We start from the raw sequence: 22,576 nt of genomic DNA on the forward strand, positions 1-22,576 counted from the left end.
CGAACGATTCAAGGCTAATAATGACGAGCTGAAGAAGATCGACGAAGAGCTCGAAGAGCACATCGGCGGTGACGCACGCTTCGAAGCAGAGTACTCGACGCTCATCGAGTATGAAGAAAGCGCGACGCGCACGCTGACAGACCTTCTAAGTCGTCGCAGTAGTTTGACGTCCACGATGACCTCGCCTTCGGACATAGCTATTCGAGTCATAGCTCGCTCTTCCGAAAGACCTGGAGTCAAACTGCCGAAGCTCCCTATAACAACTTTCTCATCGGAGGGCCGCTTCAACGACAAGTATCCTTTCAACCGCGTAGCTGTCGGTGTGACCTGCACTCGTGGCTTGTTGGTTGCCATAGTGCTACTGATAAAGGGAAAGGCACACAGTACCCTGTATAGGGATCCCAGTAGGCTAGTGAGGTTCTCCTCGTGGCTGGCCTCCAGCAGGTAGATGTCGCGCATGACACCCTGCAAGTTCTCTCGGTCGTTATTTCCTTTGTGCTCGATGATGCAGTCCATGCACAGGTTCGACACCTGGTTGAAAAATCGTTCCTTGGTCATAAGGTCGGCGCAGGGATTCACAGGGTTCTGCTCGCACTTTTCTGGGCACAGTTCCACCCAGCGGCAGTCCAGGTGTGTACATACAGGAGTGTCTATTGCTGCTTGATATACTCTACTAAACCACGGTCCAAGAACATCTTTGAAATGGAAGATGTCCTGAACAAGGCCTTCGGAAGTACTCTGGCTGTTTATCTGCTTAAGTCGATAGGGCACTATGCGGCGTGGGTCAGTGGCCTGTTTGCGGACATTGTTGAGATTTTGAAGTTGCCAAAAAAAGCGAAGCCATTAGTCGCTCTCTGTTGTGTTCGTTCTGAGCATGCGAACCGTCGTTCCTGATTTCGATTTCTTCGTTCTCAAGCAATCTGTCACACATTCAAGTTCCATCCCAGCTTGAACTCCAAAGCGATGAGTGACGCCATCGTGTCGCATCTACGGACCTGCCCCGTCAAGATATTCTACATCTGGTCCGACACAATTAGGATGCTGATTCTACTGCAGTTGCCAACGTTATGACATAACAATTTGTCTGCAATATATCGACCACGCTGCTTAAGTGACGCCACAGAAGAAGAATCCATGGGCTCCTCGTTGTCCTTGCAAATGTGAGGAATCACAATAGCACGCAAAGTAATATCATACGAAAACTTGCTCTTCAAGGGCAACTCTACAATGCGTCGATGCTTGGCTACTTGGTCAGAGACGTTTGTAAAGGTATTAAGGGCGGTCTTGCTTGCACTTTGCATGCAGCTGCCTTGCCAACGATTCTGCAATAAACGGGCGCTGACTGCCTCCCTACAAGATGCCTCGAACATAGTAGTAGGTGGCGGCACTCACTGCCCAGGCACGAAATGTTTGCAGCAGAATATGCGAGGACGATCCAAGGGAGGTACATACAGTTGCGTTGGTAGTCATTCCATTCTCTTTTTTACACCTTCCCCGCATTGCGTCCCTGTTGCACATGCAAGTGGCGGGTCGACCTTCGCATTTGCAGCATGTAATCCTGCAGCGGTGATCTCGCGAACGGTGTCCTTTGATCACGCAACGAAAGCATTTCATGCTCTGTGACAGGACCGGCTGCTTCTCTGGAAGCAGCAGGTCAGCATGGCATGACGAACTCGAGTGGTTGCTTGATTGGCAAAAAACACAGGACTCGCCGATCTTTGAAGATTGACCGTGAAGAACTGATGACATCGGTCGTTGCGCAGGCGCTAACTTGTACTGGCTGACATGGTATTGCGTCAGAGTTTCTGACTGTATTGCCAGGTCCCCGCGGGATTTGTAGTCGGTGTTCTCAAAGCGCTCGACTTCAATCACGAGAAACGCTAGCAAGCGATCTAGCTCCGATCAAATTGCTGTGATATCGTGGACTTCGGCTGCCGCACCGGTTGATAGTGAACGTTGGTACTGAATAAAGATAGCATGCGGAGCGTTCTCAGGAGGATGTCGCCAAGCATCGCAGAAAATGATATCCTGCTCACGCCCAAGAACCCCAACCCTCTGATGTTATTCACTACTTGCTTGTAGAGCTTTTGGTGAGCCGTGATGTCAGTTGGAGAACGTATGATTGGCAGCGTCCCAAGTATGGAGAAGTATGCTTGTTCCAAGCGTGCTTTATTTCCAAAACTTTTCTTAAGCATAGAAATGGCGTCCATGTAGCCCGCCTCGGTTGTCGGAAGGCCCACAACGGATGAAGCCGCGTCGCCTCTGTAGAAAAGTTGCAAATAGTGAAATTTGTCTGTCACAGTGAGGCCATCAATGCAGCGAATGAGGTGGTCAAACTGCTCCCAAAACTCAATCCACCTGCTCAGATCGCCAGAGTACAACCATACATTATCCCCCCATACCATACCTTACCAAACCATACAGAGTACATTACACATTATTAATTGTTACATTACTTTAGGACCACTCAAGAGAGATATTTCCAGACGATAATAAGGCCATCGGCAACAAAAAACCGGGAATTCACATTATTGGACTCCTTCTTGAGCTGACCTAGGCTGGTAGCTAAGAAACTCGCCGGCAGCGATGAAAGCAAGCCGGTTCGGCGTTAATCGCACTAGGCATATTCGTTACACTAGTCATCGTTCAATTTAAATATGGCTAAGAAAAGCAGCCGAAAGTAACTGTAACTGTTTGGAATGATTTGGAGCCACGCCCGGTGGCTTTGGCCTTGCTCAAGTGATAAAAATGCTCATCACATCATTCTGCGCATTGCAATCAAAGTAATATGGCCACTCGCCTGCGGCGTTTGACAGCAAAAGAGAGATTACAACAGTTCTCGCCCCCTAAAGCCGTTCTTAAACCGAGAGACACGAACATGTCCAGCACGGCCTAGCAACGTGACTGCTACAAGGAGCACCTAAAGGATTATGGAATTTGTACTCATGCTGTGCCTCCTTAACCACATCACCCGCACTACCTACAAACAGTTTCGGCATATACGTCCTTATTGCAGAGGGAATCAAAACACTTCAATGCTGAGTTTTTTATTTATTTAACCGAAGAAAAAAATCCTCTGGACGTATGCTTGCGCAAGCCACCGATGCTTTGATCCGTGTGCACCAATATAACTGAGTAAGTGATTACAGACTCTGCCATCTGAAAGAAAAAAAAGTACAACATTAACCACAATATTTGAGCTTTCACTCGTCATATTATATTTGAAACCTAGTGAGTCAAAGGATCCTTTCACTTACATTTCATTGACACTAGCGCGCCAATCTGCTAAACGCTCATGCAGAAAGGAATTACAGCGCGAAACGAAACCACAGTGGCGAATTAGAGTACTTATAGAAAACTACTATCTATTTTTTTATCTTGTATGCCCCAATTAGGTACCTCAAATCAACAAAAAAATTTAGGACAGTCAGTGAGACATCTTAATAATAAGGGCCCCAACTGGCTCGATTGTGTGTGCATTCCAGCTATATGAAGCGCACAGTTTCTCTCGCATAGGAATGCAAATTCAGCCCTGTCATTTCGTTCTCAAAATATGCAATATGTTAGCTTCACTCAATTTTATAACAACACGAATAAAGATCCGAGCGGTTAAAAAGTCTCGTTGATTTCTGCTGTTGCACAAATTGCTTAGTATTTGAATAAACTGGGCCGAGATCAAGGCCGCCGTTTTGCAGCTCTTCTTCTTCTGAAAGCGAACACATTTATGCCTTTCGCAATGGTCCGCGTATTTTATTTGTCGACGATATATAGAGCTCCAACCCCCCCCCCCCCCTCCTCTTCTTACTGGGCTAATGTCACCTCGCACACGATGCCAACATTATCCGAGAAATCTCCGGACGGCTTTTGGACGATTGGGATTTGTTCTATTATAGGCTATGGCGTTTAAATTGTCTGTTATCAAGAGGAGGTAACCTCTTTTCTTTGAAATAAAGAACATGTTTCGTTTTCGATAATATCTTTCAAATTTATTTTGCTTTTAATATCGTGAAATTCTTTGAAGGCGATAAGCTGATAAGCTCGTTCATCTCAGGCAATGATTTGAATTCGTTAATGGTTGTTTTCTTGAAGTCCTCGATAGTCGCATGCATTTAGCTCCTCTCCAAAGGCAATGCACTGTGCTTATCACTCTAGGTGTTTGTCAACCTTATGAGAGTGAAGAATTTTCAGAAAGTCGCATATTCTTTGACTGCCTAGTTACTTTACAGCCTTGATGCCTTCCTCTATAGTTCACGTAGAATTTTATTGTTACCAGACAAGATTTTCTATCACCTGATTACCACATGTGAAGAAATGAATGCCTATCAGTGCTGTCCGTTGTCTTGTTCTTTTTAACCTCCTAGCACTATTTCATGCGTCCATAGGCTGAGCACTTGCATAGAGGGTGATGACACCGCAGTCACTGCTTCCACAATTTGAGTATACAGTCATGTACCGGACTTTCGGTAGCTTGGTTTATAGTGCTTAACGTTCCAAAGCGACACAGGTCATGCCATACATCATAACAATGGTTTCTGGACATTACGAAAACTTGAGGTTCTTTAAAGGGTTCTTTAAAGCACACGGGCACCTTGCTTTTCGCCTAGACCGAAAAGGGGTCGTTGGGGCGAGGAATCGATTCCGTGCCCTTTGGTTTTGCACTCTAGCGTCCTAACCACAGTGCCACCACCATTGAGAAGAACAAAATCACAAGTAATATCTCGAGTCACTCAAATGGCGGAAAAACCTCCGCATTGCAGGGAAGTTTTCAGCCTCTCCAACCAAGCGCGTAGCAGCACGTCATCCTTGAATAGCCTGCTGCCACCACTTCCCCATAAAAAAAAGCAATCTATCAAGTTCATTCTATCAAATACGACATAATAATACACGACATTTTATTCTCTTGGCAGGCCCTTATATTGCGCAAGAGTGGTAGATAGGCTAGTCGGTAATTCATTTCTGGAAAAAGCAGCGCACTCTTAAGACACGGATAGGGCGACACAGCGCTTTAAGGCAGGGAAAACCAGGTGGTTAACATGCTGAGCAACGCTTTTTTACGCATTAGAAGGTATTAAATATAGAATATGTCCGTCGTCCGTCAAAGATGATAGACTCCTTTTTTGTTGCCAGAGCTACATTGGCCACATCCTCGCCATTTCGCCGTGCCTGTCCGAAGATTAAAGAAAGGCAGGCGGTAGCTGGCAGCTGACATGACCTAGCACTAACTGGCCGTAGGGTTTCCTGACATTATGTTTGGAAAGAGCTGCCAAATCAGGCCTTTACTTTCATATAGGAGTGTAATATCCCAATAAGCCCGCCAAATGCTTGCATTCACTTTATCCCTATCCACCACGTAGGCACGTTCATACGGCCCCGTTAAAGCGGGTCTTTATATGTCGGCTGGTAGCTTACGCTATCGCGTCATCGCGAAGCTGGGAGTGAATAATATGGGTTGTCTATCGTGAATTTTTTTTTTAGTCCATCGAGAAGAAATTACGCGGGGCTAGCGACTAAAGTACTTAAAGGAGAAAGCTTGGGTGCCGCATTCAGCTACGCAACTGTTGACATGTATCGATGAATGCTGCTACGAGTAAAGTGAGCACCGCTGTTTCACATTCTACTAGCGCATTGAGCTGTCAAGTGGTGACGAGTTTCGAAAATATTCCAAGCATTGTCTACGCAACGTCTAGAAACGTCTACGTTTAATGAATATTAGTGACTATAGGTCTATAATTAGTAATTGACCATTAATTATTGATAGATAATTAGAATAGTAATTAGTCACTAATTAGGTAATATTTAAATCAATCAGTTTTTGATCGTTAATTAGTCATAAGTCATTGAAAATTTATAATTAGGTATTCCTTAGTCATTACTTAGTAATTGATCATTGATTGCCATGGGGCAATATAAGGAACGCATTCGCGTATACTGTGGTAGTGGCTTGCGATTGGTCATGATCTCTATGATGTCATCCCCACCTCAGCCAATACGAGCCACCGAAAAAGCGGGACACTTGCTGATGACAATGATGGGGCATTAGAGGCTTTTGCCTTAAAACAGAGAGAAGCAGATGCCGTAATGGAGGACTTCGGACCACCGCGGAGCAGAGGCTTTCACCTCAACGCACTTAAGTAGTCAAAAGTGCACCCTAGGGCATAAATAAAGATGAAACTAGAATAAACTACTATGTGCAAAAGCCATTCCTTTACTTTCAAGCAGAATCTAAGTGTGGCCATGAAGACTGGTCTCACATAACTCTAAGTTTAACCACAGGCTAAACCCCAGCTATATTTTTGTTTTGAACATCAGTGTATATACTTCCTCCTCTGGCGTTCAGTTGATATGCGTTGCACCTCTCCTCTATACAACTCGTTGCAGTTTCTCTTTCTATCTTAAAAAATAGATTCCATTTTCGCCATGAAGATGTCGGCTCTTAACTGTCCCTCCGTCTTTGAACCTATGCATATTGTCGCCTCCCCTTCTAATTGAATACTTCTAGAAGAACCTACAGGCCATTGTTTAAAAGATTACTAGAAGAATCTCTCGGCGCCTTTTCCTGTACAGGCGCCTCCGAGTATCTAGGAAGTGCAGGTGTCGGTTTTGCTTCTCCCTGCCTCAGAAAGTTATTCTCGAACCGCGTTACCAAACTTACCCGAATATATTTGGTTCAATGTTTAACAACCAACTTATCTTTACCTAAGCAAAGTGACTGCTACTTCTGCCACGATTCTAGCTCAGTCGTTATCTTTGTGCTCTAAATAAACAGCGCCAGAGGATTCACTGTTAATTATCATAATCCTGTTTTAAAACTATTGCGGTAGTAAGTCTAAATGCCGAAATACATTTTTCACTGGCTCTTTGCTCTTTAGCCACCCTCAACTCCAAAGCTTCCAAGTCGAACCTGACTGAAATCAGTGCTGACTCTTGCCCTGGAAGTTGCTAATTTGAAGGTGACATGGCCTACCACACATTCATCGATTACATTTGTGATGCAACGACATTGCATACTCTAGCGAATTTGGGAGGAGCAGGTAACTAACTTCCTCATTTGAGATGGAGGGATGAAATAAGCACGACCGCTCAATCAAAATTCACCTATGAGCAGCCGTAAAATAGGAATCAACCTTCCAGGCCTCTTGACGGCTAGTCAAGAAAGATACTTCTATGCCATGTAAGCAGGTTCATACGGCGTCCGAGGCTTTAGATCAATATCTGACGGTCTATTACGGTTTACATCTGAATAAAGTGGTAGGTTGGGACAGTATGCACAATATTATTTATATCAGAGATTAGAGGCGCAATTAAGGGATTGGAAAACAGGCGAGCTGAATCTAAGAAGAGCAAACAGCTGAGTGAGTCAGTGTTTGTTATCCATACTTAAATAGCACAAAAAACAGAGACGAGACACAGCATTTCCCATTGTTGAGCTTGTTCCCTTTTTTCTGTATTTTCACTGTTCTAATATGCGCTGAAACTACATGTACGCGGAAAAGGAACCGCATGGTAAGCCACTGGCACTGTCACGTCAGATCCCTTACATCACTATCCAACTTCAAGGTCAAACCTTCAAACTCAACCCAGAGTAATATCAATATTCACCCATCAACGCGATCTTGACTTTGCTTTTGACCTTCGACCTCGAATGGCATTACCTAAACCAACGTGGGAATCGTTTCGTCATGGGATCGCAAGGTCACTTGTATAAACAGGCTTCCGAGCTTCTGCATCTCCAGTCATGGATCGGAAAGCACGCACGACCGTGAAGTTTGCAGCGTCCCTTAACGTCAACATAGCCAACTAACGACAGCATCAAATCACCCAGCTGATATAGGTCGCCAAGGAAATGAATTTAATAAGCAACAAAAGTGCGAACAAGTCAATAGAGGCAGGAAAACTCCTTAACATTGAGAGGAACGACTCAAAGCTGGCGGTTAATGTTTCCGCACCTAAACGGGGAATGCGCGCAACACATGCTGCACAATCCACCAATTATGCCAACGCCCAAGCATCTGAGGTGTTCTCCAACAAGCGGATTAGACACTATACAATTCGCTTAGAAGAATCAGCACTGGCCACCACACGGTTCAGGCGAGACTTCACGGACAATCCGTTCTAAAAGTTCGTCAAGAAGAGCTATCGCGCGACCTTCGGTTTAACCCAGAGGAACCACAGGCCAATTTTGTTACCAATCCATGCACATTTCAAGAGAAGTGAAACGTAGCACGGAATGGCAGAAAATTTGGTTGGCGGACGACGTTAAGTTTGCATGGGTCAAGGGGAAGCAGCTAGTACAGAACGCGGTTAACTGGAGAGATATGTGAGTTGCCTTTGATTAGCAGTCGGTAAGATCAGGATTGAGGATGATAAAAACATGGGTATATAGAGCAGTTAGATTAACAACAGGGTACAGCGGAGTACCTTTAACAAGAATGACTGTGCTTTCTCGAAGACATTCCTCTTCTCTTTCCAACCTGCGCATGTATACGGCGGCTAGATTTTATAGGTGTATGGTTTCCCAAGCATTTCAAGCATCGGAAGTTATTATATGTATACTCCCGACTTCCATCCTCGCTGATCCAAAGAAAAAGTAAAGAATGACAATATCGCTAACCTGAGGCTCATTTCACGTGACTGCGTTGTCCCATAACTCAATCTTATATCTCCTTCGATATGATCCGGCTGTTAAACCATTCTGGCTATTCTGTTCTGAACCTTGAACCATTGGTTATGTTTGCCTTCTTCTGCGGCGCTTCTGCTTTTTAGAGATGCTTCTGCTAGATAACCCCTTTCAGTGGTTCGGGCTGAGTGTTCCTATTAGAGACGCTACTTTCCCTTTGCTGCTACGCTTGGCTGCAGCACCAGACCGTCTTCACCACCATTCGCACTTCCTCGTAGAGACGAAACGGCTTTGATTTTAAAATCTTTATTAATGGGAACTTCGTTTTCTTCATGCTCGATGCTCTTGTGTAATGAAAGCGATCGATATTATGTGCATATAGTCCTCATACTATATTCAGTCACTTTTTAGGAACCGAGCTAGTTACAGTTTAAATCGGCTGTGAGTCTTTTTTTTCCTGCAAAAATTTTAAAACCTTCTCGAAGCTAGTTCTGAGGCTGTTATTCGGATCAACAACTGTACTGCTTACACGAGCCAAGTCTTCTCTACGATTGATTGTGAATCAGCTGCTTATAACAGGTAAATAACTATGTTGCATCTGGTAGCCTCTAAATTTGGCACCAGTGACCCAAAAATCGAGCTCGGCCAAGTTGGGCCAGAATTGAGGCCCAATTAGCACAATGAGTCATGATCGGTCCGGTGATTGCAGTGCCACCTCCGAAATTTGGCCCATGTTGCCCGAAAATTGACATCAGCCAAACTGGACAGTAATTGATATCCCAATGTGAAGGAACGCTCGATGGTCGCCACTAACGCTGGATAAATAAACATTCCAAAGCTATTTGCCACGGGTCACCCGAAAATCGACCATGGCCAAATTGGATCAAAATTATTATTCAAGTATAACTGAACCGCGCTCAGTCCGATAGTGCTATTAAAATGAAATCTGAAAAAGCGTCAAAAATTGCCGCGCGTTGTCCGATAGTTTACCTTGACCAAACCGCTCCAAATTTATATCGAAATTTAATGGCCCCACCCTATTTTGTTGGTCTCTACAAAGTCTGGCCGGACAAACACCAAACATTTTCTAGGTCACATTAAAATTGACCAGCATAAATTCAGCATGTATACCTTGGTTTCGCTCGAGTTACCGGTGTAAGCACATTAAATGGCAGTCATATTTGTGATTTTATCTTTGGAATAACAGCAGAAACAAGGAAGTGCTTATCTCGTCGCAAGACGCCAGACCGAGGAAGAGGATGATACTCGAGTGAGGATCTCGGTGGGCGGTTAAGCCGAGAAACGATAACATCTACGACCGCGGAGATAAAGACCACAAGGGGTTACTCTCCACGGCCGGTATTTTTGCGGGTGATACTGCATAGATGGTGTTACGAATCGCTGCTGACAGCGCGAAACTCGACACTCAGTCATGCACGCGATGAACGAATCTCGCGATTCGTTGACTGGACTGGTCAAACCTTTTGCCGTGTAGCATTGAGTGAGAAAACGCTCTCTACATTTCGCGTGTGGCGCTTAATTTGCGAGAGGATGTCGTTGCGCGCTGTTGTACACCTGAGCAACGCGTCGTCCAGAACTTCAAGTTAATTTTAACGTCTTCGTTCTGCATTCTACAATGAATTGCGCAGCCTGTGTCGTGGCCTGTAATATAATCTAGGCCAGGTCAGTGGGGATTCGCCCATTATCATTATGACACTAACGCCACTCTGTCCTAGACTGAAACTGAATGTTTATATTGTGCTTATATTTTATTTTTAGGGTGATCAAATTATCTCGTTACATGCACTGAATACGGATTATTACCCCACGTATTCGCCATAGATATCGAATTTATCAAAAACATTATGCTCAGGGGTGATGCTAACACTCGTGCGTAAGTTGGAGATATTACTTACTTGAGCAAGCAGAGACATATTGACCCTGAAGAAGTCACCTCCTCTTAGTGCCATATCTTCCGGATCTATCCAGTCATGAAGCAGCTTCACCTACAGCAAGCACAACAAACGAAGATAATGCTCCCAGTATACAAACAAAACAGCTTGGCTGCAATTTTAATCGAGGACATTCCTCTAAGTAAGGTGACGTTATCAAATAGGGAAACAAGCAGGCGTTATAGACTGCCCACACTATAGTTACTGAATTTATTTTTAAGAGGTCCATAGCATTCAAAACGTTCTGCTGTGATCGCCTTCCACTCAGCAGAGTGTTCTGTGTTTGTCAGACTAACGTCTACTGTAGCCTTATTATTACGTATTATTGCAAAAGGTGATTCTACAGCGAGGTCTCCTACATCACTACACTATGTCATTCTCTGCTTCAGCAGTAGTATATTTCAACTTAGAGGTAACAACGCTGTAGCTTCCGGCGCAGAGCCCGAACTCGTTGCTTTTTCAAATCTCAGACATAAACAAAAGACGGTGTTCAGCAACTCTTAAGACATGTAGAGGTTGAAGCAGGTCTGCAATTCTAAATTATGACATGGGTTTATGATTTTAGCACTATACTACACACCGTAAGAAACTATATTACACAATGTCGAACATTTTCTATCTTCTAGCATGCTCCTTCTGTCATAAACAATCCATCGGAGATACAGGGCAATCAACGAACACCAGGCTAAATGGCGATCGAGCAGACATAGGCAAGAACCTCCTTAAAGCAGATTCCCAGCATTTCAGAGAGACCATAAATTCGAAGAAATTACAATATGTATTGTCCAGTCGGGCATTATTCATTTTCTTCAGATAGGGAATTGTATTCCGTGATCTCTCAGTTATACAAGTCGCATAAAATAATTTGTGTATGTGCATGCCTGCTTTTCATTTCAATGCTATTATGTATCTCTATGTTTTTCACTTTACTTTTTTGTGCTCATTGATTGTTACCTTTGTATGTGTTTAATAAGCCTGAAAACTTTTTTTCATGTCCTTTAGCATGTTTCTACTGCTGTGTATATGTATGTATGTATGTATGTATGTATGTATGTATGTATGTATGTATGTATGTATGTATGTATGTATGTATGTATGTATGTATGTATGTATGTATGTATGTATGTATGTATGTATGTATGTATGTATGTATGTATGTATGTGTATGTATGTATGTATGTATGTATGTATGTATGTATGTATGTATGTATGTGTGTGTGTGTATGTATGTATGTATGTATGTATGTATGTATGTATGTATGTATGTATGTATGTATGTATGTATGTATGTATGTATGTATGTATGTATGTATGTATGTATGTATGTATGTATGTATGTATGTATGTATGTATGTATGTATGTTTGTATGTATGTATGTATGTATGTATGTATGTATGTATGTATGCATGTATGTATGTATGTATGTATTGTGAGCCTTCTGTGGACCTTCTTTCATTTGTACATACCATCATCATCGTCCCGCGGCGCCGGCTCTGGCGCGTGCCTGGGTTCGTGATCGGATTAAAACGCTAAACAAGGCTTGGCTGTCCTTGCCGCCATGATCTCGCCGTCTTGACCTAGCCTTCTTCCACAAGTGTTGGAGGTGAGAATTGATCCCCTTGCTGTTTTGTGCCCTGCCTCTCGCTGGAGCTACCTTCCGGTCGCTGTTTACCGCCTGCCACCATCGTTATGTCTACCGAGAGCACCCACGAATCGGCAGGACCCTCTACCTCGGCTGCACCACCCCCTCCTATTGTGCCCACACGACAACGCGACCCGCCGCTGTTCGCTGGTCGTCGCGACGAAGACGTCGATGACTGGCACCTATGACACCTATGAACGCTGCAGTAACTACAACCGGTGGGACGATGCTCTAAAATTTCTGAATGTTTCCTTCTATCTCATTGAGGTCGCCAGAACCTGGTTTATTAATCGCGAACCCCACACCACTAACTGGACAACATTAAAGCAGCAGTTCCGCCAATATTTCGCGGACCCAGCAGTTCGGACTGAGGTCGCGAAGAACAAGCTCGCCTCTCGCCTCCAAGGTCCCGAAGAGTCCTACGCGTCTTACATAGAGGCCATACTTGCACTCTGCCGGCGTGTTAGTCCCACCATGCCAGAACCTGAACGCGTACACCACATCTTAAAAGGAATTAATTCTGTGGCTTATAATACCCTGATTGCCCAGAATCCGTCTACTGTTGACGCCATTATTGCGACCTGCCAACGCATCGACCAGCTGCAGTCCTCCCGATTGCAGCCCGGCATTGCTACTGGCCCGACCTATGCTGACCTAGATCTACGGGCACTGATTCGAGCGATCATCCGGGAGGAGCTCCAAGCCCTCAAGCCTGTCTGTCGACATGGGTGCGATCATTCTTCCGTACCTTCTAATGACGCCGGTCTCCGCAGCATCATTAAAGATGAGCTGGCAACAATCACGCGACCTATGGCATCCGACCCTCCTGCACCCCGCCCAGCACCAACTTACGCGCACGTCGCAGCATCACCCCCTCCTTTCGTTCCGCCGCCCCAACTGGCATCGCCCTACAACCACATCAACGCCGTGACGACGGCTCAGCCTACGCCACCCTATTACGCACCCTGGCGCCCCTCTCTCCCAGTGTGCTACTACTGTGGAATACGAGGACATATATCCCGCTTCTGCCGTCGACGTATTCAGAACGAGCGGCGAGGTTATGACGCCTTCGAAAGTGATGTACCCTCATATTATCAGCGACGACCTATTTCCAGCCCACCTCGAAGATCATCCCCACCTCCAGAATCCTCGTCTGAGCCTCGTGGAACCCATGCATCCCGACGTCGGTCCCTATCCCCATACCGCCTCTCAGTTTCCCCTCTCCGACCCGCAACAACTCTCCCTGTCCGCCATCCGGAAAACTAAGCGTTGCAGTTTCCGGAGGTCAAACTGCAGTCTGCGAACTTACCAAAAGTCCTCCAGATCGCCCGTATAATGTGATTTCGGTTTTCTGAAGGATTACCGGTCGAAGCATTGATTGATACAGGGGCTGCAATTTCTATCATTCACGCTGATTTGTGCTACCGTTTGCGAAAAGTTACGACACCATATGATGGGCCTGAACTCCGTGGAGCCAATGACGTCCCTTTGCGCCCTTTAGCAAAGTGCACCTTACGAGTTGTTATTGACGGCGTCCGCCCTCATGTGCAGTTTGCTGTGCTCTCACCATGTGCGCATCTGATGATTTTTGGATGGGATTTTTTATCAACCGCCTCGGCGTTAATTTCTTGTGGCGACCGTGTTATCCATATGACAGACAGCGATTTTTCATCTGACTTTTCTGAACGACATCATCCCCTCGTTGCCACCGCAGATACTGTTTTGCCTCCTCAGTGCGAAAAACTGCTTACTGTTGTTTCTGACCACATCGCTGACGGGGACGTACTCATCGCACCATCTTATCGTTATCTTGCACGCGGTATCGCCTTCCCGTCTAGTCTTGTGAGGTTCTGCAAGGGCTCAACGACAGTAGCGGCCACTAACACTTCACGTGAATCCCTCGTGCTCCGAAAAGGAACTTCTCTCCCCTGCATAATGGATTTTCAACCTGTCCTTGATGGTGCTCACCGCCCCTCTGCCTCGGCACCGTGTTTCGACAGACGTCTCTCTTTCTGTTCTCATTAAGACTATTAATCCTAACCTCACGCCGAACCAACGCCAAGAACTGCTGACATTGCTTCGACAACACCAAGCCATTTTTATGCCACTTCCCCACTACTGGGACAGACTAGTGTTGCGCACCATCGCATCATTACTGAAGGAAACTCTATCGTTCGCCGACGGCCTTATCAGGTTTCCCTCCCAGAACGAAAAGTAATTGAAGAAACTGTAAATGACATGCTCCATCGCAATATTATTCATCCCTCGACAAGTCCATGGTCCTCCCCGGTAGTGTTAGTTAAAAAAAAGGACGGCTCGGTACGCTTTTGTGTTGATTACCGCGCACTCAACAAAATTACCCGCAAAGATGTATACCCAATGTCAAGAATTGATGACGCCCTTGACTCTCTCCAAGACGCCGAATATTTCTCGACTTTGGACCTCCGCTCAGGTTATTCGCAAATACCTATGCACGAGGACGATAAAGAAAAAACCGCTTTCGCAACTCCCGATGGCCTTTACGAATTTAATGTTATGCCTTTCGGACTTTGTAACGCACCAGCGACATTTGAAAGGATGATCGATACTGTGCTTCGTGGCCTAAAATGGAGAACCTGTTTATGTTACTTGGATGATATTGTCATCTTTTCGTCAACATTTAACGACCATCTCACGCGCCTGAATGAGGTCCTCACGTGTCTCCCTTCAGCGGGCCTTCAGCTCAACACCAAGAAGTGCCACTTTGCACAGAAGGAAATTAAAATATTGGGCCATCTAGTCAGCCATGACGGCATTCGTGCAGACCCTGAAAAAATCATCCCGGTCTTGAAATTTGCTCTTCCACAACGGTCTACAGAATTGCGCAGTTTTCTCGGCCTGGCGTCTTATTTCCGGCGTTTTATAAAGCATTTTGCAAGTATTGCTGCTCCACTTCATCAACTACTTAAAGCACGCAGCCCTTTCGTGTGGACTGAACAGTGCGAAGCTGCTTTTAATAACCTGAAGCACGCCCTCACATCAGACCCTGTTCTTGGCCACTTCAGTGACAGCGCTCCAACCATCCTGCACACTGATGCCAGTGGTCTCGGTCTTGGCGCTGTACTTCTGCAGCGCGATGCAACTTCGCGTGAGAAAGTGATTGCCTTCGCCAGTCGTACTATGACTACAGCTGAGAAAAACTAGACTATTACCGAACAGGAGTGCCTTGCCGTCGTCTGGGCTGTCCAAAAGTTTCGCCCTTACCTATACGGTCGGCACTTCACAGTTGTGACCGATCACCATGCTCTTTGCTGGTTGTCTTCGCTCAAAAATTTGACAGGCCGACTTGGCCGTTGGATTCTACGCCTGCAAGAATACAATTTCGACGTCACTTTTAAATCGGGTCGCCAACACCAAGACGCCGACGCTCTTTCTCGCTGTCAACTTTCGGAATCGGCTTGCTGTTTTTCTTCCCAATGCATTTCCACCTATGACCACAGCCGACCATCTCTTTCCCCTACGTATATCACAACAGTTTCATTTGACGACTCTGAGAACAAACACGCTCTCCGCTCACAGCAATTAGCCGATGCCTACTGCCGTCCCATCATCGACCGCCTTATTGGCGCTTCGTACCCACCCAATGATCGGCTTCGCCGACAACTTCGCAATTTCAAGCTCGAAGATGGCATATCCTACTCCGCTTCGTGTATTGCCCTGATGGAACTAGCTGGATCCCAGTCGTGCCGCGTGTGCTTCGCCCACGCATACTGGCGGCTCTCCAAGATGACGCTACTGCAGGTCACCTTGGTGTTAACAAAACCTACGACCGCGTGAAAAAACGATTCTTTTGGCCTGGCCTATCTTCCAGCGTTGCCAAATACGTCGCATCCTGCCCTCTATGCCAACGTCGCAAACGGCCGACTTCTTCACCCGCTGGCCTTCTACAACCTGTTCCCTGTCCCGCCACGCCATTCGACGTAGCCGGCATCGACTTATATGGTCCCCTACCTCTCTCCCATGGGGGTAACCATTGGATTATAACAGCTGTCGACCACCTTGTACGCTACGCTGAGACAGCACCTGTACCGACCGGTTCCGCTCAAGAAGTAGCAAATATCTTTTTGCGATCAATTGTACTGCGTCATGGAGCTCCTCGGGTGCTCCTAAGTGGCCGCGGGACGGCCGTCTTATCGACAATCGTTGCCGAAGTTTTTTACGCGTCATCCACCCTTCATAAGACAACCTCGAGCTACCATCCCCAGACTAACGGGCTGACTGAGCGATTTCACCGCACCTTATCGGATATGATCTCCATGTACATCACACCGGATCATCGAAATTGGGACATTATTCTACCATTCGTTACTTTCGTCTATAACACAGCAGTGCAGCGGACTACCGGTTATTCTCCATTTTTCCTCGTTTATGGCCGTCCTCCCACTACAATTCTCGACGCTTCCTTCTTGTCTACGCCCGACTACTCTACATCGGTACCTACCCAGTTCTTATCTCGTGTGGCCAGATGCCGTCATCTTGCCCGCCTCAACACAGCAGCGTGCCAGGAAGACCGCAAGAATCGCTACGATTCTACGCATCGCGTGGTCTCTTATCGTCCCGGAGACGAAGTACTGCTTTATACTCCACTGCGCACCCCTGGCCCTAGCGACAAATTCCACCACCGCTACCTTGGTCCCTACAAGATCATCAGCCAAACTTCTCCAGTTAATTACAAAGTGACGCCTGTTGATCCCCCAGCCGATCGACGCCACCGTGGAACTGAAACTGTTCATGTATCTCGCTTGAAACCATTTGTGCGCCGCGGTACATCGGTTAGTTAGGAGCGGCCAGGCTGGCCGCTTCCGACCCCCCGGGCAGATTGTGTGAGCCTTCTGTGGACCTTCTTTCATTTGTACATACCATCATCATCGTCCCGCGGCGCCGGCTCTGGCGCGTGCCTGGGTTCGTGATCGGATTAAAACGCTAGACAAGGCTTGGCTGTCCTTGCCGCCACGACCTCGCCGTCTTGACCTAGCCTTCTTCCACAGTATGTATGTATGTGTGTGTGCGTGTATGTATGTATGCACTTACGTACGTACGTATGTATGTATGTATGCATGCATGCATGTATGTACGTACGTACGTACGTATGTATGTATGTATGTATGTATGTATGTATGTATGTATGTATGTATGTATGTATGTATGTATGTATGTATGTATGTATGTATGTATGTATGTATGTATGTATGTATGTATGTATGTATGTATGTATGTATGTATGTATGTATGTATGTATGTATGTATGTATGTATGTATGTATGTATGTATGTATGTATGTATGTATGTACGGGCCTAAACTAGCTTCGGCTATTGCTTCAACATTTTTATTGAAATAAATGACTGAATAATTTTTCGTTCCAAAACTAAAAAAAATGCTTCAAGAGACAGAAAACATCGGGAGGCATATCTAATTAATAAATTTAGAACGCTGCAACGAGCAGGAATAAATATCTCGAAAGCAACATTAGAATCTTTAAATATATTCCCTCTGCGCCATAACTAGTTGTGAAAACAGTCTCATATAGCGTTAATTGTGCAGTTTAAAACACAACACAGTTTGTTCACAGCACGCGCGCAATCTATCTCCCCCTCGGCAATCATAACCTGCATGGTTTTCCACGCATGTTTCCGTCGTATCACTTTCTACTTTGGTTGGCCCTTGAACATTTTTCACCAGGACCCGGCAGGTGTAGTTCAGATGACTAGTTATAATACTTGTTCTTTCTCCTTCTGACCTCCTTGTGGAATGCTGTTCATAATTGTGCTCCTTCATCTGTAGGCCTTTCAGGTCCGTTTGGAATGCCTACTCACTTTAAAAAGTTGTGTCAGCATCGAGCCTGCTTTATTCGCTAGGTCATCACATACCCCTCATTGTAGTTTTTCTTGTTGCTGCCGCTTTTTATTTTATTTTTCAGGCCACGGGATCACCAGCTCCAGATTGATAAATAACACCAAAGGAACGTTGTCCTTTTTCCGATGTAAAAACATATTTAAACCCCCACTAGTGATTATTACGCTGCCCAGATGAAGACCAGTCCAATTGTCGAAATATTGCATCGGCTTGCGAATTGAGGCTAACCCTCTACCCTTGTGCAGTTGTGCAGTACTCTTTCATACTGTGCCAGCCATATTATTTCTCTCGTTTTACTATGGATACTCCGTAAGAAGGCCACATTCACTCTTATACATGCTACAGTTTACAACTCTGCCATACAATGATAGAAAAACAATTCTGCCAACCTTATTGCTATTTTTTTACTATCTAGAAGCGCCCTAAATACATTCACTATGATAGTGTGTGCAGTAACCACTTTCCCTTTCTGTTTAGGGCTAATTGTGCTTAATTTCAAGTTCCTCGACACTCCAGTCGTGTTATGTGATTGTGAGAACCTATTGCGATCTAGACTCTCTATCTCGAGATGCTACGATCTTGCGAACAAGAAAAAACAATAAACATATAATGGCTTCACGTTTAAAATGACCGACACAAATGCGGAGCAATGGATCGAAGCACGCTCTAAAAAAATGAAATGAGTGACATTAACAGTAAAGACTCATAAAAATTCGTTGAATGACAAAAATAAATAAATAAGACCCAGTGGTTGTCAGTGTATAACGCTCCTTCGCAGAAAATCACTCAAAAATATTGCAATAGCGGGAAACGTCATCTGCTGTCGTCGAAGTAAAGAATCGTCGCCATGTCGAAACCAATCAGTTTGGAACTCAAGAACAATTTCGAAAAATTATATGGACGCCTAATTACAAGGTGTATTTGAAATTTCACCTCAGCAGATTAGGCGCCTTTGCGCACAGAACCATTAGCGCGTAGCCATCAGGGCCACGGACTAAGTATACGAGCGCCCCGGAATTTATTCCTTAACCCCGGTTTTATACTGAATGTTTCCTATTTACTATTACTATATCTGGACTTTCTGTTCGCTGTTTTTATGCTGTGGTATGAAGCCACGTGACGTGTAAGGTCGTGTAATAAATCTTTGTTCGTCTCATTTAATTCGACACGTCTACTATTTCCAACTGTCCGCCTTTCACAGCTGATTCAGCGACCACAAGCGGATAGAGTAATAAAGTTTTAATGAATCAGAACGAAAAAGGAAACAAATAGAAACAGTAGATCACATCACGCTACTTATTTGGATGACGAAATATTGTACCACATTCACTTATACCATAACAGGGCCTACAGTCAAAGCGATACGCGGGGCTCAATATCGCTCCCATTCACACTTCAAAAGTGCAAATTGGTTATTTGTGTTGAGCGTTGTGCCATCGACACAGCAGCTCATATTTACATATCTCTGCCAGATCAGCACACTATCTCAGAACTACAAGCTGGGTGCCTGGTAAGACATAAGCGCCTGGTTCTAAAATTGCAGCACAAATGTGTGGTAACCAGCTGCATTGGTTACACCGTGAGAAAAAGCACGCAAGGATATTTTACAGCTTCTGAGTGTTTGACCTTGAAACAGTTTTAGATAACGATGTTAGATAACATTCAGGGAGAGGAAAGCTCTCCTTGGGTTTCCGTGAGTTAGCCGTTTTAGTCACAGATAGCGCAGTCATAACTTAACCCCACGGTAATGAAAATATGCCCGTACTACTGGCGTTCCTGGGACTCAAGCTCTGGAGTAGACAAATAAAGTCCTCTAATATACAGGGTGTTTCACCTAAGATTTTACCTATTTTTTAAAAATAGGAAAGTTAAGTTTTATTGTCGATTCTTCTTTTAGCTGTTGTATTAAGAGTAGAGAAAAATCAGGAGCCTTAAAGGGTACTAATTAGCTTAATAATTAACTAAGATTACCTAATCAACTTTTTATTTATACCAGCTAGGAGCTGCTTTCAAATTGCAACAGTGAGCTACCGGTGTGAGAATGCCAAATAGAATTTTAAACGACAAGAAACGAGCATTTCTTAAGGACTGCAGCGCTGGCAATTCTGGCCGCTTTCGACGCACGAAAACGAAACCTAGCAGTCGAGGCGCGCACTTATGCACGCCCATGAGTGACGCAGCCCTGACGTCACCGAGAGAAACCAGCCGTCTGGAGGCGGCCGCTGCCGCCCGCGAAATACGCGCCTGGAGCTGCGTCATGGTCTGGTAGGATCTTGAGGTATCCCCAACGCTTGTCATGGTGCGGGCGTAGCGCTGATGGTATGGGCAAATCAGCCCTCCCTCTTGACTACAAGCTTTGGCTCCCAGAGGGTGAAATAAAAAGAAAAGCAGTGCATGCACAGATATCGCACCACTGGATGTGATAACGCAGCGCCAGACGAGTAGTTCACGAGCGGCAGCAGCCGCTTTCAGACGGCTTGATTCGCCCGGCGACGTCACGACTGCGTCACTCGTGGGCGCGTACAATTCCGCGCTTCGTCTGCTAGGTTTCGTTTTCGCGCGAGGAAAGTGGCCAGAATTGCCAGTGCTGCAGTCCTTAAGAAATGCACGTTTCTTGTCGTTTAAAATACCATTTGGCATTCTCACACCGGTAGCTCACTATTGCAATTTGAAAGTAGCTTCTAGCTTGTATAAAGAAAAAGTTAATTAGTTAATCTTAGTTATTATTGAGCTAATTAGTACGCTTTAGTACTCCTGATTTTTCTATACTCTTGATACAACAGCTAAAAGAAGAATCAACAATAAAACTTAATTTTCCTATTTTTAAAAAATAGGTAAAATCTTAGATGAAACACCCTGTATATGAAGATACCCAAACAAATATTTGTTTGTGTTCTATCATCTCATGAAATCAAGAGTTTTGATAGAACCGCTGGGTCGCTTAGAAAACACGCCACCGAAATGACAAGTCCGATGTAAGCGCGTACTTTCACACGACCATTCTGCATATTTTTATACCGATGGCAGAGCGGCAAGCCACAAATCAATTGCCTGAAATAAATTACGCCCGATGGTTGCCTTCACGCCATCCAGTAAATTCCGTAAGGACTCAGCATAATGTCCGCATTTGGCTGAACCTCAGCAAGGGAATTCTGGCATATTTGGTCAGCAAATATTTAGCAAATATTTTATTTACACGTCGTTACCGTAAGATCAACGTAGCAATAGGTTTCACTCACTTTGCGCCTGAGACAAGGGTCTTCAGTGTTTCGAACAGCCTTGCACATTTCTTTGATCTTTTTGGTCTGAAAATAATATTACAGTGTGAATAGAAGAGCACACATTTTCATTTATTTTATAATAAGCGAAAATGCAAGTTATTAACTAGTTACACAAAGAGATGATGGCGACAAAATTATTGATGTTAAATTTGGGGGTAGGCAGAAAAGGCCCCTTCGTAAAGAGCACTATACGTACGAATAGAAACAGCTTTTCGAGTTTTCCTAAAGTCCTTATGACAAATTTTTTTTGCATAAATAACGATAGTTTCTTTCGTCTTGACAGCTACACCTAGAATATAGGTCTAGTATTACAATGTAAAAATAACGTATTGTATCCGAGTTTTACCAACAAAAAGGGACTTTAGCTATTACTGCCACCCTACTGGAAGGCTGTAGGGTACTCGATAATCAGAGATTCTGTAACGTCCGCTCACAGTGCGCGGTAAAAAAGCTTTTTTCATATCTCCTCGGTGCAAATGTGGCACTAGCAGCCCGAATTCAACCCGTGTCCTGGAATTCAGCTCCTCAGCGCCCTAACAAATCAGCATTGCCACCGATATTATCTCTGTCCTGTAATAAGCGCCGATGTCAAAGGATGCCGATCCGTGCGTTAAAGACCTTGGTAAATGTAACAAAAGGGCTCAATCGCCGTGTCTACGCGGCGACGAGTAAGCGGACACTTCCGAGCATCGGTAGGGCAGAACGCCTTTATAGGGCTACGCTTTCCGGCGATTTTCTTGGCGTTCCTACGGGGCCCCGCTATTAGAGATGCAATTTCGTCACTTTTGTTAGCAGTAGAACACCGGAACATTGAAATTCGCATTTTTGATGATGGTAATAATACAGGATGATGTAAATCTGAGCTGATTAATGCAAGAACGCTACGGGGAGGGGGCGGGGGGGGGGGGCATATGTTTCAGCCCCGCACGCATTGCGATCCCACCGGATGTGCCCTAGTGCTGCACAAGTCATCCTTCTTGGCCAGAAAGAGCACGCAATTAACGCGGGTAGTGCTGGAAGCGGTTGCAAATTAATACTATGGGGATTCTTGTATCAGCACCGCCTCTGTGGCGCTCATCGAAATGGAGTTAAAGTTCCTCGGACAGCTTTAAAAGTTTTCAGCGCCCTAAGTTTCTTCTTTATTCTTGATATTTCGTCGCGGCTGTTTCATCCACGTTTTGATCACGCTT

Source organism: Amblyomma maculatum, chromosome 11 (genome assembly GCF_055883805.1).
Source record: "Amblyomma maculatum isolate TAMU_Amacu chromosome 11, ASM5588380v1, whole genome shotgun sequence".
NCBI classification, from domain to species: Eukaryota; Metazoa; Arthropoda; class Arachnida; order Ixodida; family Ixodidae; genus Amblyomma; species Amblyomma maculatum.